Source organism: Gopherus evgoodei, chromosome 17, assembly GCF_007399415.2.
Source record: "Gopherus evgoodei ecotype Sinaloan lineage chromosome 17, rGopEvg1_v1.p, whole genome shotgun sequence".
Lineage (NCBI taxonomy): Eukaryota > Metazoa > Chordata > Testudines > Testudinidae > Gopherus > Gopherus evgoodei.
Window position 1 is genome coordinate 20,338,630 of NC_044338.1, and position 12,010 is coordinate 20,350,639.

Consider the following 12,010-nt stretch of genomic DNA (forward strand, 5'->3'; position numbering starts at 1 on the left):
GGCGAGGCTGTCATGCATGATATCAATATATAATCATTTATTTTTAATCAGTATTAACAGTGGTGAGATTACAAAGTCAAATCCAGTCATATCACAGCACAGGGAGAACAAGAAATGATCAATGAAGGGTTAGCTGAGTTCTTTCCTTTTTTTTTTTTCCATCTAAGCCTATAGATAATGTAATATAGATCACAAAGATAAGATCAGAGAGAGAGATCTTTGAGAAACTTCTATTCAAAGAGCCTTGCTGGAATGTTGACCTATTTGCAGGCACAGTCTTGGAAGGCACGGACGAGGTTGCCAAGCCTTCCGTCTGTTTGGAAGGGAGAGCGTGTCTTTGTGTGTGCTTTTAAATTTGCTTTCATAAAAACATAATATACAGGATGTGTTAACTCTGCAGGTGCGTATCTGCATTACAGTGATGGAGCTCATGCTTCTGACGGTTCCTAGACGTCCTTGTGGAGCCAGAAACCTCGAGTTGGAGGCAAATTTGATTTGGAATCCAAAGGAAGATACATTTCTTGCCTTTCATGCTCCCTTGCTGTGGCAGGCTCAGTGACAAGGGAAGGACACTGCATTTATCTATCTCGGGTTTGTGCTGATGTCCGGTCCTAGCTTCTAAACACCAGTTTCCTACTCGATATCAAGGAATGAATATTCATATGGTGCAGGTGTCCTACCAGTGATTGGTGCATGCCACATATTTGTATTGTCAGCAGTTTCCCGTTTTCTGGCCATAATCTACTTATTGTCTATTAATCAAAAATGTAGGTTACATGGTAATATTTTTGGGACTCATCAGATATGTTTACACTGCAACGTAAAACCACGATTTGAACTCAGGCTCAAGCCTGACCCCCCCTTCTATCTAGACACAAATGGCTCTAACCCAGGGCTTGGTCCCAGGACCCCATAGGGATAGAGGATCCAAGCCTGGGTCAAGCCCTATTGCTTTGCCATTGTAGATGCAGCTCCACTGGACTTGTGCTCTGGGAGTTCCCCAAAAGTATCCCACAATCCCCTGGAATGACTTTCTTTGTCCTCTAGACATTCAAACTTTGTGGACAATCAAATTTTCCCACACTGCACCATGGACAAAGGGCTAGAGTGGCTAGATTTCAGGCGGGCACTAGTCTGGGGTATGAATGGTTGGACTTGTCCCCGCATAATGCAGTGTAGGCACTGGAGCCCCAGGCCGGGACCCAGAGGTTGACAATCTCTAATCGGGGGCACAAATGAGTGTAGACCAGGGGTCAGCAACCTTTCAGAAGTGCTGTGCCGAGTCTTCATTTATTCACTCTAATTTAAGGTTTCACGTGCCAGTAATAATTTTAATGTTTTTAGAAGGTCTCTTTCTATGTCTATAATATATAACTAAACTATTGTTATACGTAAAGTAAATAAGGTTTTTAAAATGTTTTAAGAAGCTTCATTTAAAATTAAATTAAAATGCAGAGCTCCCCCAAACTGGTGGTCAGGACTCAGGCCGGTGCCGGCTCCAGGGGTTTTGCTGCCTCAAGCAGCCAAAAAAAAAAAGCCACGATTGCTATCAGCTCTACTGCTGCTGCTTCAGTCTTAGGTGGCAATTTGGTGGCAGGTCCTTCGCTCCGAGCGGGAGTGAGGGACCATCCGCCAAATTGCCACTGAATAGCTGGACGTACCACTCCTCTCTGGCGTGGCTGCCCCAAGCACCTGCTTGCGAAGCTGGTGCCTGGAGCTGGCCCTAACCTGGGCAGTGTGAGTGCCACTGAAAATCAGCTCGCGTGCTGCCTTCGGCACTCGTGCCATTTTGCCTACCCCTGGTGTAGACGCTCAAGCCCTGGGTTAACAGACCTAGGGCCTGCTAACTTGAGTTCTACTAACCCTGTGCTTACACTGCAGTGCAGACAGCCCCACCGAGGGTCATTAACAACTCTTTGGTGGGAACAGGACATAAGTAGTATCTTTTTCATTTGACGTGAAGGGGTATCTCCTGTCCCAGTACATCCTCTAAGCCATAGCGCCTTGATTCTGCGTAGACAAAAATGCACATATTGGGTTCTCCAGATCATCTGTCCCCTCCTGTGGAATTCTGATGAGAGTTAGAACTTAACCCCAGCCCTGACTACCTCATGTCATTTATTACAGAACAGATCTGTACTTATGTGCACGGGTCCAACTGGGAGAGTGGAGAGAAGTAACCATATTCAAACTCTGACCTATGTCCCAAAGGGGCTGGATGTTCCTGCTGCAATAGTCAGCGGTGAAATAATTAGCCATTTTGATATTTAGATAGTTATTAGTCTTCAGAGTTAACACCTGCGTGTGATTGTTGGGGGCAGGTCAAACCTCCCTATTGTTCGTCTGTTTGCCCACTGCACTGGGATGCATCTCAAGACTTTGTGACACACCCCAAAGGGCCAGTAACGTTCAGTGAAAGCTAAAATTCCACAGTACTTGTCGCTGGCAGGGCTACATGCCACTGGTATTGTGTACGGTCCCAACTCTGCCAAGTGTTTGCTTAGTGTTTGCACTAAATCACTGGATGCATCTCCAGGAAAACACAACACCGGGGCAGCATGTGAAGATTTATTGAGAAATAGCTGAGGCAGTGACCCCGGGAAAATGAGGAACTGAAAGCTGGTGGGAATGGGGAGAGTATTCCCGAGCTGGGGCTATTTCTACACGTGTGTGTTTTCGGTGGCTACAGCTCCAGGTGAAATGGAAATAAATGAATGATAAATCATTGCTTATTGTAACCTGGTGCGTGGTTTGCCAACTGGGGAAGGGAAATGAAGCTCCTTTGTTCTTCTGTCCACAAGACGAAAGCAAATCAACTGAAAACCACTGGGCAATATTCCCCACTTTACTCAGCCAGCCAGAAGGGAGGACACAGCTTTCCTCTTAGTTCTCCTTCGGCTCAACTTCTCCTTCCTTTAATACTCTGCTCACCTGATGCCATGTGCCCAGCAGGGATTCATTAACTCCTTACATGCTGCAGCACCGTTATCCCGTCCAATGTTTTTGCTGTAGAATCTCTGTTCTTATGTTTAAAAAAAAGTTTCTAGCCTTTGACGAGGTTGCTGGCCCAGCAGGTAGGTGGAAGCAGTAGACTCGACAGATCTTGATTTTTAGCAAGGCCTTTGACATAGTCCCACATGAGATTCTCATAGGCAAACATGGGAAATGCTATCTAGATGAAATTACTATAAAGGGCGTGCAAAGCTAGTTGGGGGAGGGATAGCTCAGTGATGTGAGCAGTGGCCTACTAAACCCAGGGTTGTGGGTTCAATCCTTGAGGGAGCCATTTAGGGATCTGGGGCAAAAATCTGCCTGGGAATTGGTCCTGCTTTGAGCAGGGGGTTGGACTAGATACCTCCTGAGGTTCCTTCCAACTCTGATATTCTATGAAAGGCTGTACTCAGAGTAGCTGTTGATGGTCTGCCGTCAAACTGGGAAGGTACATCTAATGAGGTCCCACAGAGGTGAGTCCTGGGCCTGGAACTATTCATTAATGACTCAGATAATGAAGTGGAGAGTATGCTTATAAAGCTTGCAGGTGACACCAAGCTAGGAGCGGTGGCACAAACCCTTCGGAGGCTAGGCTTTTGGAGTTAAAAACAACCTGATAAATTGGGGAATTGGTCTGAATTGAACAAGATGAAATTCAGTAAAGACAAATGGAAAATACTGCTCTTAAGACAGAAAAATCGAATGCACAAATATGAAATGGGAGAATAACTGGCTATGGGGTAGCATTTCTTTGAAGAATCTGACGGTGATAGCGGCTCACAAACTGAACATGTATCAACAATGTGATGCCGTTGCAGAAAAGGCTAACATCATTCCGGGGTGTATTAACAGGCATGCCATATGTAAGGCACGGGAGGTAACCGTCCTACTCTACTCAATACTGGTGAGGCCTCAGCTGGAGCACGGTGTCCAATGCTGAGTACTGCACTTCAGGAAAGATGCGGACAAATTGGAGACAGTCCAGAGGAGAGCAACAAAAATGATAAAAGATTGAGGTCAAGTTTTCTATGAGGAGAGGTTAAACAATTGGGCATGTTTAGTCTTGAGAAAAGAAGATTGAGAGGGGATCTGATAACAGTCTTCAAATATTTGAAGGGCTGTTATAAAAAGGATGGTGATCAATCATTCCCCATATCCACTGAACTTAAGATAAGATGTAATGGGCTTAAATGCAGGAAGGGAGATTGAGGTTTGATCGCAGGAAAATGTTTCTAACTTGAGGGTAGTTAAGCTCTGGAATAGGCTTCCAAGGGGGGATGTGGGATCCCTGTCACTGGTGGGGTTTGAAGAACAGGTTGTACAAACAGCTGTCAGGGCTGGGCTGGGTTTACTCGGCCCTGCCTCAGTGTGAGGAGATGGACCTCTTGGTTGCCCTATGTTTCTGTGAGTTTATGGTTGTGGAGAAGAGAGTGAAAACGGCACCTGAGTGCACCCTAAAGGCTCAGAAATCAGAAGGAAAATATTGCATCCCACAAATTTATTAATTAAAAGAAACCCTCATGATTTTTAAGCCAATCTCCTGATTTGGGGTGTGTGTATGTGTGTGTGCGCAGACTCCTGCCTACTGGACATTTGGGGTTGGGGCACTGCTTGTCACACTTACATAGAGGATCATGGAGGTTGGGCCTCATTCCCTGCTGCCCAGATGTCCACACTGTTACCACCCTCTGTTAGAGTGTGCCGCCTTCTTGGCCAGGACATTAGGATTTGGATGCAGCCTCCCTGTCACCCAAGTGGTGATCCCTGCCAGTCAGCATGGAGTGAGGGTCGGGATGATTGGTCATCATGGATGGTGGCCATTCCTCCTTCTCTGAGTACCTGCTAGAGACACATCCCTGCTAGACACACATTCCCTGGGGCTCATTAAAGCATCTCATTTTAATTTTTTTTGCTTTAAAAGGCACCAAATCTCAGGTATTTCCAAGGGTTTCTCCGGAGGACAGAAACCATTCTGTGACCCCACAAACCACACGCAGCCCTTTTCAAATGAAGCAAGCTGACCACTATAAATGCCTGCTCTCTCTCCAATGACTGTTGCCTATTTCTAGCATGTGGGCCTAATATCATCTCACTTGCCAAGTAGTCTGTCTGTTTTAGCGGCTGTGGCGATGGGGGCCCTGTAAGCGACTCACACTCATTCTTGTGTTAATTCTCACAACACCCTTGTGAGGTAGAGCAGGGCTATTGTCCTCAATTTACAGTGGGGGAAACTGAGGCACAGAAAGGCTCAGTTAAATCCATTTATTTAAATGGAAGTTAGGAGCCTCGATACCTTTGAGGATTCGGCCTAAGTGGCTAAGCGTAAATCTAGCTGTTTTGTCTGGATTCGCCCTAAAGGGCATATCGAGCCTGCTTATTGCAGAAGTTTCTATTATGTTTTGGAATCTAAGACTGTAACTCGTGTGTGTGTGTGTTTACCTGCTTTAACCTGTAAATAACACTTATTTCCTTTTCCTAGTTCATCAACCTTTAGTTAGTTTATTACAGGATTGGCTTCAAGTGCTGTTTTTGGTGGGGGATTTAGCTCAATATACCTGGGGTAATGACTGGTACTTGGAGACTGTGAGTAAGCTGAATATTGTGATTTTTGGTATAAGGGACGGTCTATCACAGAGGCAGTTGCCTGGGGTGGTAAGATAGACTGGAGTGCCCCAGAGGGCTGTCTGTGACTCCATGGGGAGGCTATCCTAGTGCTTCAGGTGTTCAAACTTGTTACTTGGCTGATGAAATTATTTATAAAACAACCAGTTTGAGGTTTGTGCCCTATTCCCAGACAGTCTGCTGTGAAGTTGGTTTAGCTCTGTCACGCTGTCTGGGGTGGCTCACAAGAGTGAATGCCGAAGGGGATGGTTGTACTTGGGCACTCGGAGACAAGAGCTATCAAAAATCCAAGGAAAGGAGAAAAATGCTTCACATTTGGGGGCTGTCATGTGGTTGAAGGTGTGATTGCTTTAAATCTCTGTCCAGGAAGAGACTGTCATAAGAGGACCACCTGTTACGGCTGTGGGAAAGAGACTAGGGTGTCAGAATATGTTAGCAGTGCTTTGAACATATTGGCTCTTCCTTCATTCCCCCCCTCCCCCACCGCCGTGATACCAAAAAGACATCCATCTGCACAAAGGGACTCGGGAATGGCAAACAATTGTTTTTCTTTTGAAATAAAGCTGTATTTTGTTTTGTTTTGTTTTTAAGCTGGTAGCATGTGTTGGGGGGAGGACCTGTATCTGAAACGGGAAAGAAAATACTTTTTTTGGATGTCTGAAATGAATCTTCTAAAATATAAGCGATATTTCCTCTCCCTCCCCCACCCCCAAAAGCCAAAAACATCTGAAGCTTCATCTTATCTTGCAAGTTTCAACAGCTGCTACATGTAACCTGGCAAGATACCAAGTATGGAAGGTGATGGCGCTCATGTGCAGATTAAACAAACCAGCCAACCACTTATGGTTTAAATGCAATTCCAGGACCAAATTTAGCCCTGGGGTAAACATGAAATGTACAGTGGTCCAGATTCTGATATAGGTTTCACTAGAAGAGTTACTCCAAATTTACAGCAGCGTTACCCTGGATTTACACCAATGGAGTCAGAATGTTGCTTATTGATTTGACAGTGGGTTATCCCCACCTACTCCAAGGTAGGATGTCTCTCTTGTAGCTTGATCTTTACTATGGTCTGATCTACACTGGGGGAAAGGGCGGGGGAATCGATCTAAGTTCCGCAACTTCGACTACGTGAAAAACGTGGCTGAAGTCGACATACACCTCCACCTTGATATAACGCTTGTCCTTGGGAGCCAAAAAATCTTACCGCGTTATAGGTGAAACCGCGTTATATTGAACTTGCTTTGATCCACTGGAGTGCGCAGCCCCGCCCCACCCCCGGAGCGCTGCTTTACCGCATTATACCCAAATTCATGTTAGATCGGGTGGCGTTATATCGAGGTAGCAGTGTACTTAGATCGACTTACCGTGGTGTCTTCACCTTGGCAAGTGGACTGCTGCCGCTCCCCCGTCGACTCCGCCTGTGCATCTCACTGAGCTGGAGTACAGGAGTTGACGGGAGAGCACTCGGGGATTGATTTATCGTGTCTAGACTTGATGTGATAGATTAATCGCTGCCCGCTGATGCGGCCGGTAGTGAAGACATACCCTATGTGCTTTAACTGAGGTCTAGGTCAGTGCCTTCAGTATGTTCTGTGTGTGAATTCCAGTTCAGCCAGAGCATTATTGTATAGCTGTGCCCACCATGGCCTGCTATAATGAAGCTCCTTCGTTTTCAGTTTAAACCGATTTTTGGCAAATAATTCCCAGTTTTTCCAACAAGTAGGATTCAGTTTTTTCTGATGTTCACCCTACTTTTGTATCATTCAAATATATAAAAAATAACGTATTTTCCTAATAAAACAAAATACATTGCATGATATATATATTACAATAATACATTAGTCTGTGTGTATACTGCCTGTTGAAGGGAGTATGTATTACTCTAGAACAGGGATTGGCAACCTTTAGCATGCGGCCCATCAGGGAAATTCGCTGGCAGGCTGGGACGGTTTGTTTATCTGCAGTGTCCGCAGGTTTGGCCAATCGCAGCTCCCACTGGCTGTGATTCGCCGTTACAGGCCAATGGGGCCTGCGGGAAGAGGTGTGGGCCCAGGGATGTTCTGGCCACCGCTTCCCACAGCCTCCATTGGCATGGAATGGTGAACCATGGCCATTGGGAGCTGCGATTGTCAAAACCTGTGGATGCTGCAGGTAAATAAACCCTTCAGCGGATTTCCCTGATGGGCTGTGTGCCAAAGGTTGCCGATCCCTGCTCTAGAAGATACACCCAATAAACAAACAGGCACGCACGCAAATTCTGCAGTGCCTATGCATCTGAACATACTGATGAATCTCACACCCACCACATACTCATTTCAAGGTGTTAACAGGTAATGATTTAAAGATCTGACATGCTACAATGGGAAGAAAATGAAAATCTGTATCAGAATATGGTCCAGAACATAAGGAAGTGTTCAAAAGTTTATAAAAACAAAAACAGGAGAAGAGGATGAAGTTGAGTGTATGCGCTGCAAGTGGTGTGGCCCAGTTACTAAACGTAAATATTTATAGGCTAATAGTTCTAGGTCTACAGCAGTAAACTGTTTATTCAAATTAAAAGTTTTATTTGGGGATTAGAGATTCATTGTTTTCTTAAACTCAGAGGTGGTCTTGTATTTTGACTTCTATTTTAGTTTTGCAGCAAACCATATTGATGAATGGAATTAAAAGCATTACTCTACAGAATATCCCCCTCCCTCGCATCTTTTCATCCACCAAAATAAACCTTGCTATTTATCCAGAAAATTTATTATTAGTTTTTTGCACTGAATTTCACCTATTTCTGTTGTTGTGATAATAAACACTGATACATTCCTGGGAAAAATTTAATAAAATAAAAACTGAAAACTGTATCACTCTATCCTGGGGTGTCCAATGATGGATGAAAGTGGTATGATTGCCTGGATGGATTAGACAGATGTCCTGGTATTTGTGAAGATCCTATGTCAGAAGAGCCACCTGGATTTCTTCTGTGGATGGTAAATAGTATTTCATTGTATTTTTTTTCATTGCAAGTCAATTATTTTGAAATCCAAGAATGAAAGGAATGTGTCCTGCACAAAAAGGAAAATGGGTTTTGCAGATGTCTGCAAGTGCTGTGCTGTTATATTGGATTTCTGCTTATTTCAGGGAAATTGGAAAGCCTCCATGTGCTCACAAGAACTCAGCAGTGTGGCTAGCTAATATAACTCTACTTCTTGAAATTTGCTCTTGCTTCTTGTCAATCATTTCTGTACCAGCTGGCGAGCGAATGTTTGGCAGACGAATTGTCCCAAGTGGATATAAGCACACGCACCATGCAATCATTCTGACAAGCCTGTTGGACTTTAACTTGCATTTCTATAACATAATCCCAAATCACTTCACCTACAACAGTGTATTCACATTATACAACTGAAATGCAGCTGTCTCTGGGGTAGAGGATGGCAGCCCACTAGCACACATCCCGTTGTATATGGCCAATGTGAGTCTTGGTCCAAAATGCTCACTGTACACACAGGCAAGCATTTGTGATAAATGCCACAAACTCCTTAATGTCAATGCACATGAAACAGGACTTTTCCATTCTGTAAGGTTCCCCTGAAATGTGCATACCAAAGTTAGCACTATTCATCCGTCTTGGAAGGCTGAAGGGCTGAGTTGACTATATTGGGATTTGAACCTGTGCCTCTACAATGAGGCTAGATCTTTCTAAAATATGTGCTTTTTTACTCCTGACAGAATTCTGCATCCCTGTGGCGAGGTGCAGAATTCATATGGTCCACATATTTCTGTGCCCCCAGTGCAGAAAAATGCAAAAGAAATATGCAGGGTGCAACATGCCTCTTGCCCAGCAGCCCATGCAATGTGTCTGTTCCAGTGTGCCCGGCGCAGCCTCAGAGATGCAAATCACTGTAGAGGGCTTAGGACTGGGTGTCTGTGCCTGCAGGGGAGACGTCAATCACCATCAGGGGGTGGGGCTGGCCAACAAGTGAGAGAGACTCTGTCCCTCTCGCTTGTGACTCTGGTTCACCAGCTGTAGAGGGGTAGGGCTTTTTATTAGGCACAAGGCAGGCTCTGTCACCGAGGCAGAAATGTAGCAGCCTGCCTGCCTAGTAACATTGATAATGTTCCTATTGTCAGTCAGTTCCCCCAGGAGCATAAAACCTGTAAAAGTTTTAAGGCCCCTACATTGCCAGAGTGATGTAAAGCCTTATAAATGGCAGTAAGGGAATTAACTAGGACGATCTATGCACTTTCTCACTTTTTTCCTGTGCCAAGGTGGCACAATGGGCTTGGATTACAGCTCAGGATTTATTTTACTTAAGCATTAAAAAAAAAAAAAGACTTTGAGGGCAAATAAAATATTTACCAGGCAGTCAATAAAATATCAGGACAATCAGAACCAAGCGTGTCCCAAAGTACCCCACCAGGTCCAGGACAATGTATGACTTTAATGTGTGAAAGTCTGAGCAATTTAACAGGACATTCTACCTTTTTTTCTCTGTTTGGTGTTCTTTAATGTAATTTAAATGAAAATTCAGGGTTATAACTGGAATGCAGGGTATTAGTTACCAAGTGTTTGTAAATTAACTTTCATGTGTTTAGGAAATGCTGCATAGTTATTGTGACTTTTTTCTGTATTGTAGTTTAAATAAATTACCAAAACAATTGAAACTGGTGTGATTATATTGCATTGTTTTGACAAAATATGCAGAATTTTTAAATTTTTGGTGTAGAATCCCCTCAGGAGTTTTAATACAGAAATTCTCCAGCCTCTCTCTCTCTCTGTGAGTGGAGGATGAGATATTGGGATAGATAGTCAAAGTTCTCCCTTCTGAAGTTGGAATTTGACTCCCCCTATTCATCCCTGTACCTATTGGATGTCTGGGAAGTGGGCGGGCAAAGCCCGCCCACTGCTAAAGGATCCTCCCCCAGCCTAAGGGGAGGAACCACAGGGCCACAGAACCCACTGAGTGCGGGGGACAACTAATAAAAGAACAGGGACAGGAGTGAGGTCAAAGGGTCAGAAGGAGGGAACCTAACGGGGACACCGAGCAGAGAACCCCAGACAGCGCCCACTGCTCCTCGAAGGCGTCAAGGGAGCCAGTGGATGCCGCCCAGAGGAACTCCGCCAGGATGCGTGATCGGACCATGGAGCGGAAGCAAGCCCCACAGTCACCGGAGTCTCCATCGGCCAACCTCCCCTCCATGCTTCTGGGCCCCCCTCCGTTTCTCCAGGGCATAGAAGAAGCGGGAGCCGCGATCCATCTCCCGAAGGAGGCGGATGCGGGAGCGAACAAAGGCGCCCCGAGCCCGATGGTCCTCGAGGACCCGGAGCTCCTCCCGCTTCTCCTGGCACGCTCCGCAAAGGGATGGATCCTCGGGGTTGGCGGCCAGACGCCTCTCCAGCTCTAAGACCTCCCGTTCCAACTGTCCTATCCCCGCATCCCTCCGTCGGCTGACGCCCCGGGTGTAGTCGCGGCAGAAGAGCCGGGCGCGCACCTTCCCCACATCCCACCAGCGCCGTGCCGAGGGAAAGGCGCACCGCTGCCCTCGCCAGGCCAGCCAGAACTCCCGGAAGGATGCCACGAAGCCCGCATCTTCCAGCAAGCTGTTGTTGAAGTGCCAATAGGCCGGCCCCGGCCTCTCCGCACTGAGAGAGGCTGTCACAGTGACGAGGTGGTGGTCGGAAAAACGGGCCGGCCAGACGCTGGAGGACTGGGCCCGTGAAAGGTGGAATCGGGACATGTAGATGTGGTCCAACCGGGAGTGGCACAACCGATGGGCTCCCACCCGGACATAGGTGAACGTGGAGACATCGTCCGGGTGGTGGTCGCGTCAGACGTCCACCAGTGAGTGATGGTTGATGATCTCCCGGAGGACGTCCGCGGCGGCCTGGCTCTGCTCGGTCCCTGAGCGGTCCCGCTCCTCCAGGATGACGTTGAAGTCCCCGCCCAGGACCAGGCACTCACGAGGATCCCGGGAGCCGAGGAAGGCGGACGCCTGCTGATAGAACGGCAACCGCTCTGGGGCCAATGTCGGGGCATAGACGTTCACGAGGTTCACCACGAGCCCCTCCAAGCGGACCCGGAGGTGCAGCAGGCAGCCCGGCACAGCCTCGGCAACCCCCAGCACCTCCGGCCGTATGTCGGGGGAGAACAGGGTAGCCACTCCAGCACTACGGGTGGTAAGGTGGCTGAAGTAGACCCCGTCCCCCCACTCCAGCCGCCAGCTGGCTTCGGCGGCCGGATCCGTGTGGGTCTTCTGCAGGAAAATCACAGAGTACCCCCCCTCCCGAAGGAAGGAGAGCACCTGGCTCCTGCAGAAACCCACCCTACAGCTCCGGGTGTTCAACGTGGCAAAGATGATGGGCGCCATGAGGAGGGCTGGGGGGGATCCTCGCCGGCAGGGA